This window comes from Protopterus annectens, chromosome 10.part0 (genome assembly GCF_019279795.1).
Source record: "Protopterus annectens isolate FY-2018-M chromosome 10.part0, PAN1.0, whole genome shotgun sequence".
NCBI lineage: Eukaryota > Metazoa > Chordata > Ceratodontiformes > Protopteridae > Protopterus > Protopterus annectens.
In genome coordinates, this window is record NC_056744.1 from 1,713,048,525 (window position 1) to 1,713,070,435 (window position 21,911).

A 21,911-nucleotide genomic window follows, 5' to 3' on the forward strand; every position below is an offset into this window, starting at 1 on the left:
TGTTTAATCTAAAGCAGACTACATCACATTTTTTTATACTAAATGAATTCTGGATGATGGTTGAGTTATAAGCCAAGTGAAGGTGAGGCTAACGCTGCAGCAGTATCCTTACATATGATCTGGTACATGTCCCATACTTATGACATCATTATAAAATGAGATATCTGGGAGTGTGGGTAAGGAAAGATGTTCATCCAGTAGCAAATGAAAGTGAGAGGATACAAAACAGAAGATACAAACCAAGAAAATGGAAAATGGTCAACTTGGAATTAGAGAAGAAAATACTGGGCATAAAGATGGCTATTGTCCCACTGGTTTTATATACTGAGGAAAGCTTTTTTTCTACCAGTCAGAAGGAAATGTGTAGAATTTAATACAGAATAAGCTAAAGGACTTTATATGCGAGGGTAAAACACCAAAGGTGAGCTAGGATACGTCAATACTCACTGCAAAATAAGGTGGAAAGGGATTCCCAAATCTAAAAGGCAATAAGGCCACATAACTGAGATTAGAATACTAATGACAGCCAGAGCAATATAAAACAAAATGGAAGCAAATGATGCAGATGCAAGGCATTTATAACCAAGAAACAGTGCAGCTCAGTATGTGGTCAAAAAGGACAGGAAGTGGATCCTGAAAAAAAAGGTTCCACATGATAGGAAAGAATATATTAAAGACAAAAGAATTGGAACTCTGGAGAATGGAGCCACTCCCATATGACTGTTTGTATCCAATAGGCAAGGAGATGAGGTATCCACAAACTGACTTAGGAAATTTAAAGAACCAAGATTTTGGGAACAACTGAAAAGGTAGAGACAATAATGCCTTCACAAATACTTTGTATTCCTGATAGATCTAATTATGGAAACATCCTATTTATTTTAAGATGCTGGAGATATAGATCAAAGGTAAAGAGAGAATATGAAAATGTCTTTTGCACTAGTCGAAAGATGTAATAATTTAAAACAGATATACAGTACATGCTGAAAAAACAGTAGATGACTCCTTTATATTAACTACAGAAAGGTACTGTTTAAATTGGGGAACATATTTAGAAGAACCAAGATCTTATAAAGTATTAATAGGACTGATTGTGTAGGTAGCAAAGAAGGCAATAACTAGAAAATAGGTCAGGGAGCATTCCCACTACAGACGACAATAGAACATGAGCAGTGTGAAAATTATAGATTTAAGTTTAAAGGCTTAAGGGAATGCTGCACTGCACATTAATGAATGCCTATTGCAGCCCCAGATGATAAAACTAGAACAAGTATAGAAATGATAAAAACAAGGCAGGATAGGCAATGACACAAGTATGAACAAAAGCACATTTTGTAAGCCGGATAAAGATCCTCCAGGGAAAAAAAAGTAAATCTGTAACCAAAATTATCAAAATAAAAATCAGAAACTTGAAGATGGGATAAATATACAGGAAGTATTCAGACTAACAGGATAACAATGGTAATAATATAGATAAAACTGATTTTAAATTAATTGCTATAAACAATTGCAAAATAGTTTCTCCCTTTTTCAGTATTACTTTATAGAGTGTTGATGTAAAATAACTTGTAATCCCCAGTACTGGCTTGTGACCAGCTGTCAAAATGAAAGCATGAGAAGTGAAGACTATAAAGAAAGTTCAGACCAGCCACTATGGAAAACAAGAGAAGTGAATCAGGCATGCAGGTTGTTGAAAATACTGCAAGTTATTACTGATGTTACTAGGGTTGCCACATATCTGTTTTTTTTCCAGGCTATCCAGAAATCAAACTGTACAAACTCTGGTAGTCTGCTTCAAAAAAGGAAACAGACTACCGGAGTTTGTTAAATCGGCTGATTTGCTAAGCTTTTTTACAAAAAAGCATAGCAAATCGGCTGAAAGACGACATCAGGAACAGAAAAAGAGGGCGCTTCCGTCCGCTGCCGGCATAGTGCCATCACAAAATGGGAGGAATGTGGGTGGGAGAGAGGGTGGGAATGAGTGTGGTTCTGGGTGATGTGAGGGGTGTGGTGGCCTTACTCCGGTTTTAGCCACAAGGAAAGGTGGCAACCCTAGATGTTACTCAGTAATGGATTAGGTTAAAAATCAAGAGCAATGATGTAACAATTAATTACAGTAAAGGGCTACAATGTGACAACTGCATTCAAGTGTAACTCAAGATGCCCATTCCACCTATCTGGACCTCTTCATATCTATCAAGATTCAACCCTTTACCCTGATCCTGGGTGACTTTAATTACCCAACCATAGACTGGAAAAACTACTCATGCCAGAACACAAATGCCCACAGATTTCTCGACTTTATCAATGCAAATGCCTTGGAACAGCTAGTCAAAACCTCCACAAGAGGTGATAATATCTTGGACTTGTTATTAATTAACATGAGGAACCACTGCAGCATCCCTGCAGTATCACCCTCCCTTGTAAGATCCAACCATAAAACAGTCACTTTCAAAGTGGCCATCTCTCCTGACCCTCCTCTAGTTAGGGTCAAACAAAAAACTTCTCCAAAGCTGATTACAACCTCCTGAAGGATGGTATAAACAGCTTCACAGCCCCTTCCCCACTATAGGAACTGGCACCAATGTCCAAATCTACACCAGAGTACTATACGAGCATTGATACAGATGCACTGAATCGGGAATACCTGACCTGTCTTGTGGACATCTGCAATAAACTATATAACAAAAGGAACAAATTACTGTCCAGGACAAAGAAGGCGCAGGTGCCCAATTGGAAGCAATCTCTCCTTAGCCTGAACAAGCAAATAAGAGCACTAGTGAAATCCTCTAAAGCCAACTTCGAGTCCAAATTGGCCACATCTACTAGAGACAATCATAAGGCCTTCTTCACATATGTCCAAAATCTCAAAGGAAGCACCCAGATCTGTTCAGAACTGGTGGTCAAGGACACCACATACACAAATGCTGTAGATATAGCCAATCTACTGGCTGACAGATTCAGTGAAAACTTCTCCCCTCTGCCCCCCCCCCCCATCAGTAAATCAGGACATCCCCAGTACCTGCCCCCCACCCCTTATCTCTAGGGAAGAGGTCATCACTGCCCTCTCAAAGGCAAAAAATACAACCGACATGGGACCCGATAACATCTCTGGCTGCATCCTACATGAACTCAAGCATGAACTTGCAGCAACATTAGGCACTCTATTCAACCAAAGCCTGAGTACTGGCTTTGTCCCAGCTGAGTGGAGGACAGCCACTGTCATTCCTTTACACAAAGGTTCACCGATCCAGGAAATTATAGACCCATCAGCCTGATCTGCAAAGCCATGGAACGGATCATCATGGACCTTATTAATAGGGACATTGGCAACCTCCAAACACTGAAACACACACAGTTTGGCTTTGTCAAGGGGAGGTCATGTCTGTTAAATCTGGTCGACTTCTTTGAGACAGTCACCAAAGCCATGGACAAGGGGAAGACGGTAAACACTGCCTACCTTGACCTGGCCAAGGCCTTTGACACTATTCCCCACTCGGGCATAGTAGATAAATGCTCTCAACTAGACATCAATCCATATGTTACCAGATGGGTAGCAAACTGGCTCACTGATAGAACCCATTTAATCAAAATAGGGGAAGCCACCTCAAGAAGTCGACCCGTAACAAGCGGCGTACCCCAGGGATTGGTCTGGGGACCTCTGTTAGTCGAGATATACTTCTCTGAGGTGAAGGTGAAGGCCAAAGCCAGTGGACTATGGTTGACTAGGTTTGCAGATGACTGCAAGCTGGGTACTGTTATCAATTCCTCAAGTGACGTGGACGTCCTCCAATAGGGTCTCACCCAAACAAATGACTGGTGCCAGAAACATGGCCTCAAGCTGAATGCCAAAAAATGCATCCTCATCCCCCTTGGGGAGAGTGACATCCCTACATATTATCACATTAATAACAATGTCCTAAGTACACAATAAGTAGTGAGTGATTTGGGCACTCAAGTTGTTAGCAACCTGACTTTTGACCACCATGTTGCTTCCATTGTATGGAAAGCTTTCTACATGGCCCACTTCATAAGTAAGGGTATCTCATTCAGGGACAAAGAGGTCATAACATCCCTGTATTCTTCCCTTATAAGGCCAATTATTGAGTACAATGCCCCCTTCGGCATGTACTTCTCAAAGCACATGCAGTAGCTGGAAAAACCACAGAGGTTCTTCACCAGGAGAATCCAGGGCCTCAAACATCTACCCTACACAGATAGGCTGAAAGCCCTATTCCTCTGCTCTGTCTCATACAGACTCCTCAGGGGTTGACCTCTGTTTTGGCATATTAAGCAATCCTTGTTGAGACTGCTGCATATCCCCAAGTCAAGCTCCACTCGAGCAACCCATACGCGCAACCTTAACCTGGTCTGTGATATCAATAGGACTTGTTGGCGGGACAGACTCTCCCCCATCTGTGGAATAGACTCCCTCTACACATCGAGCAGAGTACCCCATTATCTCTTTTTAAGCACAACCTGGATAACTGGCTGGGGAACAGAAAATACACCCCTGGGATTCCACCTCTGTCCCTGCTGGACAGGGGCTTTGGGTGCTGACTTGCCTAAACATGGGCTAAACTCTTAGCTAGGCTTATTAGGCCAACAGCTTACTAACCTCCTATGATCCTATGAATGCCTTTTATGTATGCAGATTACGCACCATCTCAAACTAATACAACTTCATGCTTCCAAATTATATTAAAGCAATGTGGAAATATGACATCAGCCTTGCTGTATAAAGGATTTCTGATGAATGAGCTGACTGATGTACCACATAATGAGTGACACTTCAGAGGTATTCCCAGTTAAAGTACAGCTGCGCAAGATCCTGCCATAACAGTAAATGTCCTTCTGTTTACTGTTGCAGTAATAATTACAATATGGATCCCTTGCCAAGGATGGACCGACATCCAGCGAGTATACAAAAGCCTTTAGGATGCTTTAAGGTACACTGTATGTCACATGTATGCTCCTCACATAGAGTAGGGCATAAATATGACATCCGTATTTACCATCCCCAAAACTGAGAATCCCAGTAGGAATGACAATCCAAGGAGAAAATAGGTAATCAGTATATCCAGGAGAGAAAAAGACTGGGGGAGGAGGAAGGAAACGAATACTGCAACATTGAAGAGAAGGACATCTGCCATTATGGTGAGATCTTACACTGTACTGTGTACCTCCATTTCACTGCTGCAGCGATCATTATGATAGGGAGAGGCCAGAGCTCAGGAAGAAGATTATGACAGGGAGAGGCCAAAGCTCAGGAAGAAGATTATGACAGGGAGAGGCCAAAGCTCAGGAAGAAGAGGGGGACGAGGAAGGACCAGCAGAGCCATCTAGGAATCCAGCAAGGATGGCCCTGGCTAAATCAGCTCTAGCTCTGGAAATTCCATCTAACTGGTAATGCTTGGTAAATGTATGTGCAGAAGTCCAGGTAGCTGCCTCAAGAATAGCGCTAGTATCCAAACCCTTGATAAAAGCACCAGAAGAAGCCACATCTCTAGTAGAATGAGCCTTAACAGAAGAAGGACGGCTCTAACCATGAAAGGAATAACAAAAAGAAATGGCTTCAGAAATCCAAGAAGAAATAGTTTGCTTGGACACAGCCAATCCTAAGGACCTAGGATAAAAAGAAACAAAGGTTAAAGCTGAAGCCAGAAATATCTCTCATCACAGACCCAAAGGCAGCAGCCCTAGAAGAAGCATCTGCTGCACCACAGCTATATTTAATGGAATAGCGAGTCACCTGGACAAAGTCCCTAACAGGGAAAGAGCAGACATCTTCCCTTCAGAGTATGGGAGATCAGAAATTACCTGACATGCCTGGGAAAGAAGAGCGAAATGATACTGGACATATGGGTCTGAGAACTGATCAGCCCTAAAAGCTAAGGTAGCAGAGGTATAAACCTACTTAACTAGACTTTCCACAGTTCTGCTATTTTTATCAGAAGGAAGTAACTTAGTAGAAAGCAGCAACTGATATGGCCCGTCAGATGCCACAGACACCACAGAAGGGTCAGCAGAAGGCACCCTATAAAGCCTACTGGGTTTCTTGGGGGCAGGGAATCAGGAGCCTTAGATGCAGTAGGAAAAGCATCCAATAAAGCAGCCAAAACAGGAGGAACAGCACAAGGTCTAGGACAGTCTATTTCAGGAGCTTGTAATACCTCTTTTGTACCTCAGAAAAGCACAATCCCATTAAAAAAAAAAATCATTCTGGAGATTGTGTCCCCAAAAGAAATTTCTTCAAAAGGAGCGCCAGAACTAGTAGATTCCTCTTCCTAAGATCCACAGTCTAAATGAGAGGTAATCTGGAATTAATAAGCACTGGATTCCTCATCTGAATCCAGCTCCTCCTCAGAGGAATCCTGTTCCCTGGGTCTTTAAGGGGAGTGGAGGACCAAGGGGGAGCTGGAACAGAAACTCCATGATAAGGTTTCAAACACTTCAAAGCATTAAACAACCCCTGAGTGAAATTCTGCCATTCACTCTGTGGATTATTAAGAGCTGGAGAAACTTGCCTAGACGTTTGCTTTTTCTCCAAGGGGACATCCGCCTTATAAATCTTAGAAGGATCCAACCCTGGACGGCATTCAATAACAGCAGTCAGAATTTCCTCCCTGACCAAAATCTGAGGTACACCCCTAGGCCCCTCAGAAATAATCAGCCGTAGTTCCCCATGAACATCCAAAGTTGATGTCTTCAAGACCTCAAAGGATGTACGTAAGGTTGGATCCATGCTGGCCTCTGAAATGGTCGTGGCAGAAGAATCCAACAGCAGAGCTAGGTGATCCTTGGGCCTTTCACTAGCTTGAGAAGAGACATCTGGTAGAGGCTGCACAGCAGAAGAATCAGACATAGACTTCTTGGTTTTCCTCTTCATGGATGACTGTCCCACTGAGCAGGAAGTTCCTTCCATCATGTCTTTAGCTAAAGGCTTAAGACATTGGTTCTCTAAATACAAGGCCAAAGAAGAAAGTTGACTACTGAGAGTCTTAGGAACAGAGGCCTAACAAAGTGATCAGGACATATGGTCGTGGGAAGTGAACAGACAAAATAAGCAATGCTTGTGATGGCCTTTATGTGGAATCTGTCTCCCACACAGGCATTTACCCATTTTGGATGACATGAAGCCCCACAAGCAACAAAGCGAAACAAAAAGATTAAAAAAAAAAAAAAACTATGGGGGATTATCTGAAACATTTTGGTGAACCAGCAACGGAATGGGTGTTCAGACCGATGATCAAGAGATGGCATTTGGGCTGGTGGTAAAGAAGTTCTAAGGATGGTACATCTGGATGTCACCACTATGCCCTCTGTTATGCGAGGAACATGCATATGACGTACGGTGTATCTTAAAGCAACCTAAAGGCTTTGGTATACTAGTCAGACATTGGGCCACCCATGGCAGGGGATCCCTATTGTAATAAATACTCCAACAGTGAAATGGAAGGACATTGATATGTTACTTACCAGCAACTCTTGCAGAAGGTACCACATACATCATGAATGTGTATCACAAAATACTTTGCAACTGGGTTTATATTATTTCATGTAGTTTTTGGAAACTCAAAATTCATATGGTCGAGTTTCTGAAAACTCAAAAAACACAAATCTACATTTTTGTATGGGGTAAGCCCCCATGCACTCCCACACCCCCTGCAAATTATACATACCAACTATTAGATCGCACCACAGTGGGGAAAAGGGTAAATGTCCTGATCCCCATTGCATCATGATCTAGGTAGAATTGCTTCAAAGGGGAAATTACCCTTTTTCCCCACTGTAGCGCAATTGTGGAGTTGGTATATTTAATTTGCAGGGTGGGGGTGTGGGGATGAAGCAACCTACATGGGGGGTGCAGGGGAAGCTCCCCTGCAAAAACGTAAGATTTTTTTTTTTTTTATTTCTAGTTTTCGGAAACTCGATCATATGGTCTCAATCATATGAATTAGAGTTTCCGAAAACTCAGTGTAGTAATATAAACCCTTTGCATTTATCTATAAATGTTTCGATACAAAACAGGCAGTGTCACACTCTTCAGAGATTCACCACTGCAAGAGAAAGTCTCTGCTTTGTTAGGGCTCAGGAAAGAAAACAATCCATACCCTGAGTGTCTGTCACTACCTGGATTGGTTTCATACCAAAAAAAAATGCATATTATTGCAATGTCATTATTTTAGTCATCAAATTAAAAAATCAGATCATGTGAGAAATGATTTACTTATTTATTGACATTTGTTGACCGGGAAAGTCCACTGGGTCAGAAACCCATTTTCAGTGGAGGCCCGGGGAGTAAAGCTCCACAAGTAATCAAATATTGTACAGAACAAATACAAAGTGAAAGAGACATACATACATTAGCATAGGGTGGGGAGTAATGGTATATAGTTAATGCATAATTATCAGACTGTATGGATACATAACATACTTTCAATCACAAGAAAGTAAAATTGCACATATTATAGGTAGGAGAAACAGTCATATAGAGGAGGAAGAAAATAATATGACAGAGGGTTGAAGAGTAGGATCGGAGTAGTTAAGTGTGCGAAGTTAAGGGGGCTTGCACTGTATTTCACAGGTACAGTTGGGAATATTTAAATAGTAGTGGTTTTATGCAGCTTTAAAGGCTATTTGGGAGCCATGTTGAGCATACTTCTCAACTGCACAGATTCTTGCAGAATGTCCAGATTTTTGCCTCAGATTTTTGGCCCATTTTTCATAAAATTGTGGTTTTCTGGCAAATTAGTGGCAAATCATTAAGGATTGAAGTTAGAAATTAATGGCAGACATTTGAGTTTTAGACTTCATACCCTTCAGAAAATTCATGCTAATGCAAAATCTGTTATTCTATCAACTTTCTAAGTTTGCAAGAGCAATATTTAAAAATTATCCCTATTGTTGGGCCTTTGTACCACTTTTATTTATGGCTTTGTCCAGATTTCTTACTCTGTGAGGTTGAGAGGTATAAAGATGAGTAATGTATGAGGGGAGGCTATTCCATAGTTTGGCAATGCTGTAGGAATATGGGCATTGTCCTGCTCTTTTGTTGGGTTTAGCTATGTTTAAAAGTGTCCTTTCTGAAGATCGGAGGGTTCTAGTTGGGGTATATGTGTGTGTAAGATAGGCTAGAGTGCAGGACAGCTATCAGGTTTGAAAATTAGCTTATGAGCAAGTGTTAACTGATCATGACAGAGATAGTGGTGAAATTCAAGCCAGGACAGGTTTGAGATAGTTTTGCAGTGGTGTAAGCGGTTGGGCATGTTAGAGACAAATTTTGCTATCTTGTAGTAGCAAGATTGCACCTTATTACTGAGGGGTGTATGGAGACTGGTGAAAATCAGGCTTCCATACAAGAGGGATGGGATAAGCAAAAAGTTTGCTAGTTTTATTTTAGTTTGTTTATCTAGGTAGAGTTTATGTCAGTATAGTTTGCCACGTTTGAAATGTGTTTTCTTTACTGTATTAAGAATGTGTTGTTCAATAGAGAGTTTGTTATCAATAGTGATTCCTAAAGGTTTTGCAGATAACACCTGTTCTATTTCTGTATTGTTATATGAAAACATTTTGAATTTTGCAGCTGGAGGTTTTGATGAAAATAGTAACAATTTAGTTTTTTGGGGGTTCAGCATTAATTGAGCGTCACTTAGCCAGGTTTCTATGGATGTGAATGCATCTTGGGTGATCTTTTGGAGGTTAGCGAAATTGTTGGAGGATGACATGATAGTTGGATCATCTGCATAGTGAATTAATATGCTTTGTTGGGAGGCTTTGTTAAGATCATTAATGAATATATTAAAGAGTAGTGGTCCTAAAATGGACTCTTGTGGGACTCCTGTGTTATTTGCCAGATACTCTGATTGTTGGTTTTGCCATCTAACTGATTGTTGTCCATCATTTAGGTAGGAGGAAAACCAGGTTAATATGCGTAGAGAGCATCCAAGTTTTTCTAAATATTGTTATAACTTAGGGTATGATACTGTGTTGAAAGCCTTTGATTGGTCTAACAGGAGTACTGAAGATGATAGGCCAGCATCAAGAGCTTTATTCACAGCATCAGTGAAGGAGAGTAAAGTTCTGGTTGTGCTATGTCCAGGGCAGAAACCATGTTGAATGGGAGCTGGGAGGTTGTAGTCAATGAGGTGATTTAGTAGTTGGGATTGTATGCATTTTTCTAGGATTTTTGATAGCAGGAAGAGAATGGAGACTGGCTGGTAATTTGAGAGATCATGTGCATTACCACCTTTGTGTAGTGGAGTTATAAAATACTTTTTCCACAGTTGGGGGACATAAGATTCAGAGATTGAATGATTAATAAGAATACTTACAGGGTAAGTTACAGCTTTGGCAGTAAGTTGTAAGTATTCAGGTGGTAAGTTATCAGTGGAGAGTGAGCAGGGCTTTAGTTTGGTTAGCAGTTTTAGAATTAGGGATGTAGGTACTGGTTGTAGTGAGAAAGGAGGATTGGGTGGGTTATTGTTAGAGGTAGATATGGGGTCTATTTGTGTGGTATTTTGGGAGTTAGGATTGCTTTTTGTAGATGAATCCTTGACTAGTTTTTGAATGGGGTCAATGAAATGGGTGTTAAATATTTGTACTATCTGGTGGGGTCCCCTGCACATGGTCGACTTTTCACAAAGTTGACTTTCATATGACCAAGACCATATGATTGACTTTGAAAAGCCGACCATGGGGAACCGCTATCTCTGTACAGTGTGGAATGGGAAAATTTCCCTCTTCCGCACTGTAGTGCGATCTCAGAGTTGGTATATTTAAGTTACATGGGGTGTGGGGGCAGAGCCCCCCCACAGGGTGTTGCAGGGGGGGCTTGCCCCCATTTAACAGTTTTAAGGTAAATATTTGTTGTGGTTTTTGTGGTTATTTTACATGGTCGGCTTTCTGAAAGTCGATCATATGGTCTCAGCCATATGAAAGTCGACTTTGTGAAAAGTTGACCTTGCAAAGTAGATCCATTTGGTGAGGGTCTTTGTCGGGAGAGGATGATGGATTTTGAATGCTACCAGGATTAAGTAGGGAGGATACAGATTTCCTTTTTGGATTATTACTTTGGGAGGATAGTTGTAAGGAAAAATAGGTTTGCTTATCAGTTATATTTTTTTGCAGTATTTTGAAGTTGTTTATAATTTTGTTCATTTGCTTGAGTTCTACTTTTTTTCCATATTTTCCAGGCTTTGTCTCTAGACAGGATGGTTTGTTTAGTTTGTTTTGTTAGCGAGGGGGCAAGGTTAGATTTTGTTAATTTTGTACGAAGAGGTGCTAAGAAGGACATTGTTTAAATAATATACAGCATCATCAAGAGGCAGCGTTTTTATTGGGGTCCATTTTTCAGCTTGTAGGGTATTGATAAGTAGATAAAAATAGACAAAAACTTCCATGGCAATCCATAGGTTCTCAGCCTGTGATAAGGATGACTATGGACATGTCCTAGCAACATGATTACAGCTCTTCAGTGCTAATACAACACAGAGCTCATTCTGTTGTAAACTATGTAGTTCTGTACAGCTCTGTGCAGTGATGAATGTGGGATTCTGTCCCTTCCCATACTACTATGAAACCAGAGGTAGGAAATGTAAGGGAGGTGCGGGATCAGAGTCCCAAAGATGGGGGTGCAGGGAGGCTTGTCCCTAAAAACATTGTTTATAATGACGGGTCTAGGAATCTAGATAGGCAGTGTTTTCAGTAAGTTGTGACTAAGGAACTGTTTCCCTAATGTTCATGTCCCATTCAGTATAGGGAAAGAGTATTAATTTAATTTGGGCTGAGTTTCTCTTTATTCAAAGTAAATAAAAACATTAGGTGAAGAGTCATGAAGACTACTGTCGCATCACTTCAGTTTAAAATAACTCACTTTTACGCATGTATTCCTTAGGCTCTTTGACATCTCTTCTGCTGGAAGTGGGAGCTCATCTAGAGGACCAAAGACACTTGGGTGCTGCAGGTTCACAGTATCATGCTATTTTTCAACCTTTGTAAATTATTTGAATCAAATAAGAAACAAAGTCCAACCACTACAGTCAGGTTCCACGACTTTAATAAAATAAAATCACAGATGAGTGCTTTTGTCTCAGAAAGTATGATAAAATGTTAAAACACATGACATCCTTTTATAGTGCACAGTTGATTGCATAATTAACACATCATTATTAACCCTATATTGGCCACATTACATAAAATCTGTTAATTTAAAAAAAAAAATATTATTTACATAATGAAACCTCTTACAGTTAACACATACTCTGGAATGTTTAAACAGGGCACAAGTCTCATTTTTGGCTCTAATGTCATGGAGGTGTTCATACATTCTATCCTTAATTATAAGGGGTTTCATTTTGGTACAGTGGAAATGGTGAGGAAGAACCCCAGGGGGAGTGACTGCAAAACAATGTTAGTTAAAGAATTAAGATGGCAGCGCAAACTGAATGCCAGATCACTTCCTGGCCTTAATGAATACCTGCCTGTTAAACCCATATTGAAAAGTAAAGCATTTTTTGTATAATGACCTCTAAATGAGGTAAAGGTTTTTTATATACACACAAAAAACACATATATACATATATATGAAAAAATGTATGTGTTGAACATTTGGATTTATTAAAATTAAATGTAAATAGTAAACATTTTTTTTTAAGTTAACAAATGTTTATATGAAGAACTGGAATTTTTACCTCAACTTTTTTGTGAAAGTGGGTACCCTGTGCCAATAATTTATAAGCTAGTTTGAGATAATTCTGGGGAGACATGCAAGCAAAGGTTTCCCCTATTTTAAGAGGAGGACATATCAATTTAACAGAATAGTCTTTATGAAACAAGGAAAATACAATCGCAATGCTCCTGTTATAGGTACCACAATGAAAAATAACTGGAACCATACTTTCACTAAGGAGATAAAGATTAGATTGGGAGGTTTCCAACAAATTGTTTATAGTAAAGTGAGGAACAATAAAAAAATATTTAGAGTGTTAAGGACATGAGATGCAATGTTAAATGAAAATATATGTCAATGTGTGGCCATCGCAAGTGCTATAGATTTATTAACAATGGCTCCGATGTGTCCATGGACAGTTTCGATAGAGCTTGCCTTAGTTGCTACAGCTGTGACATCACAGTAGTAGCATATTTACCAGTCTTTCCTGCCGACCTTCAATGTGGGTAAAATTAGTAAAAATCGTCTGGATCACATTTAAGAAAATAGCTATGATGTCAGAACAGGAAAATCTACAAATGCCTTATATAGACATACACTGGTGTGTAGAGAGTGCAACAAGTTTTTATTTTTTGTTATTGACAAAATAAATACTATAGACACCAGTGGTGATTTTGACAATCTTTTTGAGGATAAAGAGTTAACCTGGCAATTGAGAAGGATAGAAAGTGAACCCGGCAATTGAAGGTGGGTGTTAAAAGTGATCCAGGGTTGAATGACTTTATTGCCATTTCTAGTGTACTAGACAGAAGAGTGAACATACAACTGGGACAGTACTTTACAGGAATTTTTTTCTTATTTACAAACAGTACTTAAGAGTTTTTATATACCAATATAAAACTCTCTTTCAAGAGGCTACGAGTGCTTAAATGTATTTGTATGTTTGAGTTTTTTACTTCAGGATTATATCCCATTATTTTGAATTCAATGTTTTAAAGGTTTGTGTAATTTTCTCCTTTTCTGGGATTGGCTGCATGAGGAAGTACACATGATTTGGTGTTCTGAAAAAGTCTCAAAGTGTTAGGAGATGAAAGCACTAAATAACTAGTTATATTGTGGGACACTTGTGCTCGGTTTTTGTTTTCTGGCTACTAGTGTAATCTTTCTATACCCCCAACATTGTTATTGTGCCCTAGGCTAAACTGGTACTGTTTGCTGCATACTCAGAAGGAATCCCATTTTGTTGAGCTTGCCTCCTACACAGCCAATCAGACACGGATTTCTTCTTTATTTATTTACTTGCTTTATTGATTTTTTTTTGCATAACCCCAGCCAGTGGTTTATAATGGATTAAAAAAATGTCACATACAGTTGTCTTTATATCCTCTGGTCAGAAATGTACTTTTTTTTTATACTCTTTGGACACAGGATCCTGTCTTAGTACTATTACATTATCAATAAATCTTTGCAGATCTCAGCTAGGATGGAAAAATATGATGACGATCTGGAAGGTTTTGTTTAAAAGTACTTTAACAGAAAGGGAACTGCTAACATCCTGGAAGAAAGCTGCGGTGGATATAATTCCTAAAGATGGTAAAGACCCATCAGACCCAGCTTCATGCAGGCCCATTTCAATTTTAGATCATGAGTACAGAGTGTTTATGTCTATGATAGGTAAAATAATGTTAAATGTGTTGCCAGAATTTATAGATATGGATCAATGTGGTTTTGTACAAGGGAGGAAAACATTTGACAAAATTAATAGAACAATGATGATCCAGAAGAGAAGCAGAGTGTAAGAAAATACCGCTGTTGTTGGTGGGTCTTGATGCAGAGAAAGCAATCAACACAGTAAGCTGGGATTTTATGAGTAGGGCAATGGAAGCATGGAATTCCGTGATACAATAATATGGTTATTTAGGAGGATATATGAGGGATCGGAAGCAAAAATTAAAGTGGGGGGGGATTCTCTCTGATAAGTTGTGTCAGAAGAGAGGAATCCGACAGAGGTGACCTCTTTCCCTTTCGTTATTCGCATCATATTCCAAGCCACTGGCAAAGAAAATAAGGGGATCAGCAGTTCAAGGGTATACTTTGTATGGTAATGAAGAAAAGTTTACTTTATTTTTACACCTGATAAAAATAGAAAATGACATCTCAGTGTTGTGGAACATTCTTAAACACGTTCAACTCCTTCTGGGATATAAAAATGAATGAAGACAAACAAAGACTATAGCTGTAAACTATGTATCTACACATGAATTGGTTCAGCGATAGTTATATTTATGGGGACATGATAAAATGAAGTATTTAGGAGTATGGGCTACAAAGGATTCTGTTATGGCAGGTAAAGATAGGTGGGAATGGACCAAAGAAAAGATAATACAACAACTGAGAAACTGGAGGCTCTTGATTATGGATACAGATAGCAAAATACATGCAGAGAAAATGCTTTTAGTCCCTTTAGTTTTATATACAGGTCAGGCATGTTTTTTATCAACCACTGGAGAAATTGTGAAAAGTAATTAATATAGGTTTGTAGGATTTTATCTGAGAGGGCAATGTAAAGTGGGACAAAAAGAACAAGGTGGTTTGGGATTAACTGATTTGATGGTGAAGTGGGACAAAAAAAGAACAAGGTGGTTTGGGATTACCTGATTTGAAGGGGTATTTCAGAGCTACACAGTTAAGGCTGCTATACATAGCACAAGTAGAAAGCTATAATTAAAAGTATAAAGGGGTGATGATAAAGCAGGAGGGGAGATTCAAGCTAGGAGGAGACACTGTGATTTTGGATGCAGATCCTTAAGGAGAATAACAATAACCATGCAGAATTTTCATAAGAATGGTGAAAAGAGATTCTGTTGATAGGGATGTCTGCAACTAGGGATACACTGAATAGGCAAGAGGGTCTGGTATTTGCTGGAGAAAACTTGCAAAGGAACCAATGTATTGGGAGCAAATAACTAGACAGGGAAAGGTAATACATTGGGAAGAGGCCAAGAAGACATTTGGACTGCAGTCCAGAGACTGTCTTCCTTGTCAGAGATTGATAGAGTATAGGCAAAAAGAAAGGGATAGTGGAATCCCAAGTCAAAGCCTGGTCTGGTAGAGTTTTTAGTTAAATCTAGAACAGAAAGTGCTGTTATAAAACTGATAATTAGTAGGACATGTATTGCATGACAACTATGGGAATAAGAGGAGGTAAGAAAAGATTGGGAAGATAGACTGGATAATCAGTTCACAAGGAAACAATGGAAGGACATATGTATGACTCCCAAATTTGTAACAAGTCTGGAAATGTTAAGATTATTGCTTGGAAGTGTTTGCAAAGGTATTTTATACCCAATCAGATTCAAAATAATTTTTCGTAAGGTAGACGGCAAATGTTGGAGGTGTGACAGGGAAGAAAGAGGTAACTGGGAATATATGTTTTGAAACTGTAATGAGCTGGCAGAGCTTAAAAATTCCCTACAGAATGCCCTGTCAGAAATACTGGGTGAGAAAAAGGGAGTAACTAATGAAATTATGAGCTGGGATACAGGACCTGAATTGCCTAGACATAGTAAGGCTTGGTTAAGTTTAATTCTAGTGGTTGTCAAAAAATAAATTATTAGGAAATGGAAATCAAGGTCTAAAACAAATTGTATTTCAAACAGCAAATACTATAAGAGAGAAAAAAGCACTGGAAGTGGGTCTTTAGAAAAAGGTAGGAGCAAATTACATAAAAATGGAAATTGAGGGAATAATATATCTAAAATAATGTTTTGGATGAGGAGTGAGGGTTAAGATAAGGCAGGAACTGATCAATTTATGTAATGTTGGATTGATGATAACTGTATAAAAGAATATATGTGAGGCATAATGTTTGTAATTGTGAACATGTTAACATGATTTTATTTTATTGTTTATTTTATTATTATTGTTTATTGTTTATTTTATATAAATGCATGCTTGCCTCTGTCTTAAGTGATAATTCAATAAAGTTGTTAATAAAAAAGAAAGACAGACATTTTAGCAGATTTCATACGACTCTGGGCACCCTGTGGGCATGGGACATGAGCAAATTTTATGACAATTCCAGCAGACTCGTAAATTTCCCTTTTTCAATCAAAATGGCAGAACAGCCATAGGATCTTAGTTCTGTAAACAAAGACAGAGATCTACAGCAAAGCCATACTAGCTTTTTTCTCATTTGATTCCAAGGACATGTAAAAAACTGAGGGGCTGCCAGCCCAGCCAGATAGAATTTTGCAAATAATTCTATATAATTGTAATTATTAATATAATCCACAGGCACAAATGTAAGAAAACTGTGTTATGTGCTAAGCTTCAAAAATGTAGCCACAGTGCACCCTGCTGGAAGAAAGCTGATAAGTAAAGCATTTTACCACTATGTGTGATCTCAAGCTCAGAGACAGGATGTCTGGGCCAGGAAATTCTTTCTATTGTCTTAAGCACTGTTGGCCAACAGGGTGCTGGCAGAAATTGGGCTACTGTTGGCCGAAGGAGGAGAAGAGGGAGAAGGCATGTCCGAAGACAGGTAAAGGCTAGGACTGTGATAGTGAGGGTCGGAACTTTGAATGTTGGCAGTATGACTGGTATAGGGAGAGAGCTAGCTGATATGATGGACCGAAGGAAGGTTGGTATATTGTGTGTGCAAGAGATCAGATGGGAGGGGAGCAAGGCTAGGTGTATCAGAGGTGGTTTCAAATTGTTTTATCATGGTGTGGATGGGAGGAGAAATGGCGTAGGCATTATCCTGAAGGAACAGTATGCTAAGAATGTTTTGGAGGTGAAAAGAGTGTCGGATAGAGTGATGTTTATGAAGCTGGAAATTGATGGTGTAATGATGAATGTTGTTAGTGCATATGCTCCACAAGTTGGGTGTGCGATGGATGAAAACGAAAAAGTTTGGAGTGAGTTGGATGAAGTGGTGATGACTGTACCCAAGTGTGAGGGACTGGTGATTGGAGCAGATTTCAATGGGCATGTTGGTGAAGGGAACAGAGGAGATGAGGAAGTGATGGGTAGGTATGGTGTTAAGCAAAGGAATGCAGAAGGTCAGATGGCAGTGGATTTTGTGAAAAGGATGGACATGGCTGTGATGAATACATATTTTAACAAGGGGGAGGAGCATAGGGTGACATACAAGAGTGGAGGAAGATGCACACAGGTGGATTATATCTTATGTAGAAGGGCCAGTCTGAAGGAGATTGGAGACTGTAAAGTGGTGGCAGGGGAACGTGTAGTTAGGCAGCATAGGATGGTGGTTTGTAGGATGACACTGGTGATCAAGAAGAGGAGGATGAGTGTGAGGGCAGCACCAAGGATCAAATGGTGGAAATTGAAAAAGGGTAATTGTGAGGTGATATTCAGGGAAGAGTTAAGACAGGCACTGGATGGCAGTGAAGAGTTACCGAACAGCTGGGTAACTACAGCAGAGCTAGTAAGAGAGATGGCTAGAAATGTGCTTGGTGTGACATTTGGAAAGAGGAAGGAGGACAAGGAGACCTGGTGGTGGAATAAAGTAGTACAGGAGAATATACACTGAAAGAGGTTGGCGAAGAAGTGGGATTGTCAAAGAGATGAAGAAAGTAGACAAGAGTATAAGGAGATGTGGTGCATGGCAAAGAGAGAGGTGGATAAGGTGTATGAAGAGTTGTATAAAAGGCTGGACACTAAGGAGGGAGAAAAGGACCTGTACTGATTGGCTAGACAGAGGGACAGAGCTAGTAAAGATGTGCAGCAGGTAAGGGTGATAAAGGATAAAGAGGGAAGCATATTCACAAGCAAGGAGAGTGTGTTGAGCAGATGGAAAGAGTACTTTGAGGGGTTGATGAATGAAGAGAATGAGAGGGAGAGAAGGTTGGATGATGTGCGGATAGTGAATCATGAAGTGCAGTGGATTAGCAAGGAGGAAGTAAGGATAGCTATGAACAAGATGAAGAACTGAAAGGCTGTTGGTCCAGATGACATACCTGTGGAAGCATGGAGGTGTTTAGGTGAAATGGCAGTGGAGTTTTTAACTAGATTGTTTAATGAAATTTTGCAAAGTGAGAGGATGCTTGAGGAATGGAGAAAAAGTGTTTTGGTACCGATTTTTAAGAATAAGGGTGATGTGCAGAGTTGCAGTAACTATAGAGGGATTAAACTGATCAGTCACAGCATGAAGTTATGGGAAAGAGTAGTGGAAGCTAGGCTAAGAAGGGAGGTAATAATTAGTGATCAGCAGTATGGTTTCATGCCAGGAAAGAGCACTACAGATGCGATGTTTGCTCTGAGAGTGTTGATGGAGAAGTACAGAGAAGGTCAGAAGGAGTTGCATTGTGTCTTTGTGGATTTAGAGAAAGCATATGACAGGGTGCCTAGAGAGGAGTTGTGGTATTGTATGAGGAAGTCGGGAGTGTCAGAGAAGTATGTAAGAGTGGTACAGGATATGTACAAGGGTAGTGTGACAGCGGTGAGGTCTGTGGTGGAAGTGACGGATGTGTTTAAGGTGGAGGTGGGATTACATCAAGGATCAGCTCTGAGCCCTTTCTTATTTGCAATGGTGATGGACAGGTTGACAGATGAGATCAGACAGGAGTCCCCGTGGACTATGATGTTTGCAGATGACATTGTGATCTGTAGAGAGAGTAGGGATCATATGAAGGAGACCCTGGAGAGGAGGAGATATGATTGAGAGAGAAGAGGAATGAAGGTCAGCAGGACTAAGACAGAATATATGTGTGTGAATGAGAGGGAGGATAGAGGAATGGTGAGGATGCAGGGAGTAGAGGTGGCAAAGGTGGATGAGTTTAAGTACTTAGGATCAACAGTTCAGAATAATGGTGAGTGTGGAAGAGAGGTGAAGAAGAGAGTACAGGCAGGATGGAGTGGGTGGAGAAGAGTGATTTGTGACAGACGAGTACCAGTAAGTGTGAAAGGGAAGGTCTACAATAGGGTAATGAGACCAGCTATGTTACATGGGTTGGAGACAGTGGCATTGACAAAAAGGCAGGAGTCAGAGCTTGACGTGGCAGAGTTGAAGATGTTAAGATTTGCACTGGGCGTGACGAGGATGGACAGGATTAGGAATAAGTATATTAGAGGGTCAGCCCAGGTTGGAAGGTTTGGAGACAAAGCCAGAGAGGCAAGATTATGTTGGTTTGGACATGTGCTGAGGAGGGGTGCAGAGTATATTGGGGAAAAGATGCTAAGGATGAAGTTGCCAGGTAACAGGAAAAGAGGAAGGCCTAAGATAAGGTTTATGGATGTGGTGAGAAAGGACATGCAGGTGGTTGGTCTGACAGAGCAAGATGCAGAGGACAGGAAGAAATGGAAATGGTTGATCTGCTATGGTGACCCGTAATGGGAGCAGCTGAAAGAAGAAGAAGAAGAAGAAGTCTTAAGACAGAGATAATTACTAGGTTTGACATGTAAATTGTCTTTTATTGCTGTGGCTTCCTGGCAGGTGCAGATTACAAATAAATGTTAAATTTTAAATTCTGTGAGCCTGGGAAATTTAAGCAGAAGTGTCAAGAATGATGTAATCTGAAATGACTCAGCAGTAATGTGCATTATCAATATAAGACGTTCTCAGAGAGAAAGACTTAGCATTTTGTATCTTCTTCTAGACCTGTAAACATTAACTCACCAGCACTGTGCTTTGCTCTGCAAGTAGTTTATTTAGAACAGTGCTTTCTCTTAGAAATTCCAAGTACCTCTGGCTAGGGTTCACTTTGACTGGGAAGGTAGAAAAGGAAGCCAGTAAGTAGGTGTATTTGAGGATATCCCTGCAGATGTCCTGATAGGGAATGATTTTGATAATGCAGTACCATACGCTCATGCAGTTACAAGCACTCAGACTTGGAGAAAAGTATGTGGGTTTGGTAGCCTGGGGTAGACCCAGACAGATTGCATACTTGAAGCCAGTACTGGTGAGGTGGTTACTTCAGGGAGGGAGCTACCCTGTAGCAATGAGACTGAAGGTGAACCACAGCTGCTTCTTGGTACTGATGTTCCCTTGGACAGAGTGACTGCAAGGACAGAGGTGAGTAGTAGTACCCAGGCTGACCGTGAGGCACTGCTGTCAGAGGATACCAGACTTCCTGTGGAAGGGGAGCTGGGGAGGATTACAAAGAGAGAGTTGAGACAGACTCACCTCTTAGGCCCTACATTACAAGGCCAGAGGCAGATAGCTAGTGAGGCACCTGATTATCAAGGGAAGGGAGAATCTGAATACTGGAACAAAGGGTTACTGTATAGAGAGTGGATCCCTGAGGGAGGGCTAGAGGGTGAGAGAATACAGCGGTTGGTAGTGCCTACACCCCACCATCTGGCACTTCTAGCCATGGCCCATGACATTCCCTTTGCAGGTCATATGGGCATAAAACGTACAAAGAGACATATTATGCAGAACCTTTATTAGCCTGGGATTTCCAGAGATGTAACAGGGTACTGCATGACCTGTGAGCAGTACCAAAATTAGGCAAGGCAGGAGACAAGGTGAGAGCTCCTCTGATGCCTTTGCTTGTGATTGAGGAGCCATTTCAGAGGGTAGCTATGGATACTGTGGGGCATCTGAGTACCCCAAGTTCCACAGGAAAAAATATATCCTAGTGGTAGTAGATTATGCTACAAGACACCCTGAGGCAGTGGCTTTGTCCTCCACTGATTCAGAAAAGGTGGCAAATGCTTTGTTAGAGATTTTCAGCAGGGTAGGTTTCTCAAAAGAAATACTGACTGACAGAGGTGCCAATTTCATGTCAGACCTGCTGGCTTGTCTGCGTAGGTACTATGAGGTGAAGCACCTAAAGACCACCCCTACCATCCCCAGACTAATGGTCTTGCTGAGAGGTTAAACTCTACACTCAAGTCTATGCTATGGGCATTTGCAGACCAGTTTAAGAGGGAGTGGGACAAATATTTGCCCCATCTGTTGTTTGCTTACAGAGAGGTTCCCTAGGAATGCACGCATTTTTTAACCCTTTAAGTTGTTGTATGGGCATAGGGTGAGGGGGCCTACCCTTTGAGTTGTAAGGGCATATGCCTGTTGTGGCATATGTCCTAAACATCAGGACAAGGCTCAGGGAACTCATGGGCTTGGCCCAGGAGAAACTGGCAGAAGCCCAACAACAGAAAAGGTCTGGTATGAAAGGAATGCTTGAGCTAGAGAGTATGCTGTAGGGCAGCAGGTAATCGTTCTCATTCCTGTCAGACACAACAAGCTGCAGGCAGTCTGGGAGGGACCCTACAA

The 21,911-nt window shown here is 40.6% G+C and overlaps 1 pseudogene; it reads right to left on the minus strand.

The window, feature by feature from the left end:
• Positions 1-21,911, minus strand: part of LOC122813948 — a 120,610-nt pseudogene that overhangs the window by 3,722 nt on the left and 94,977 nt on the right.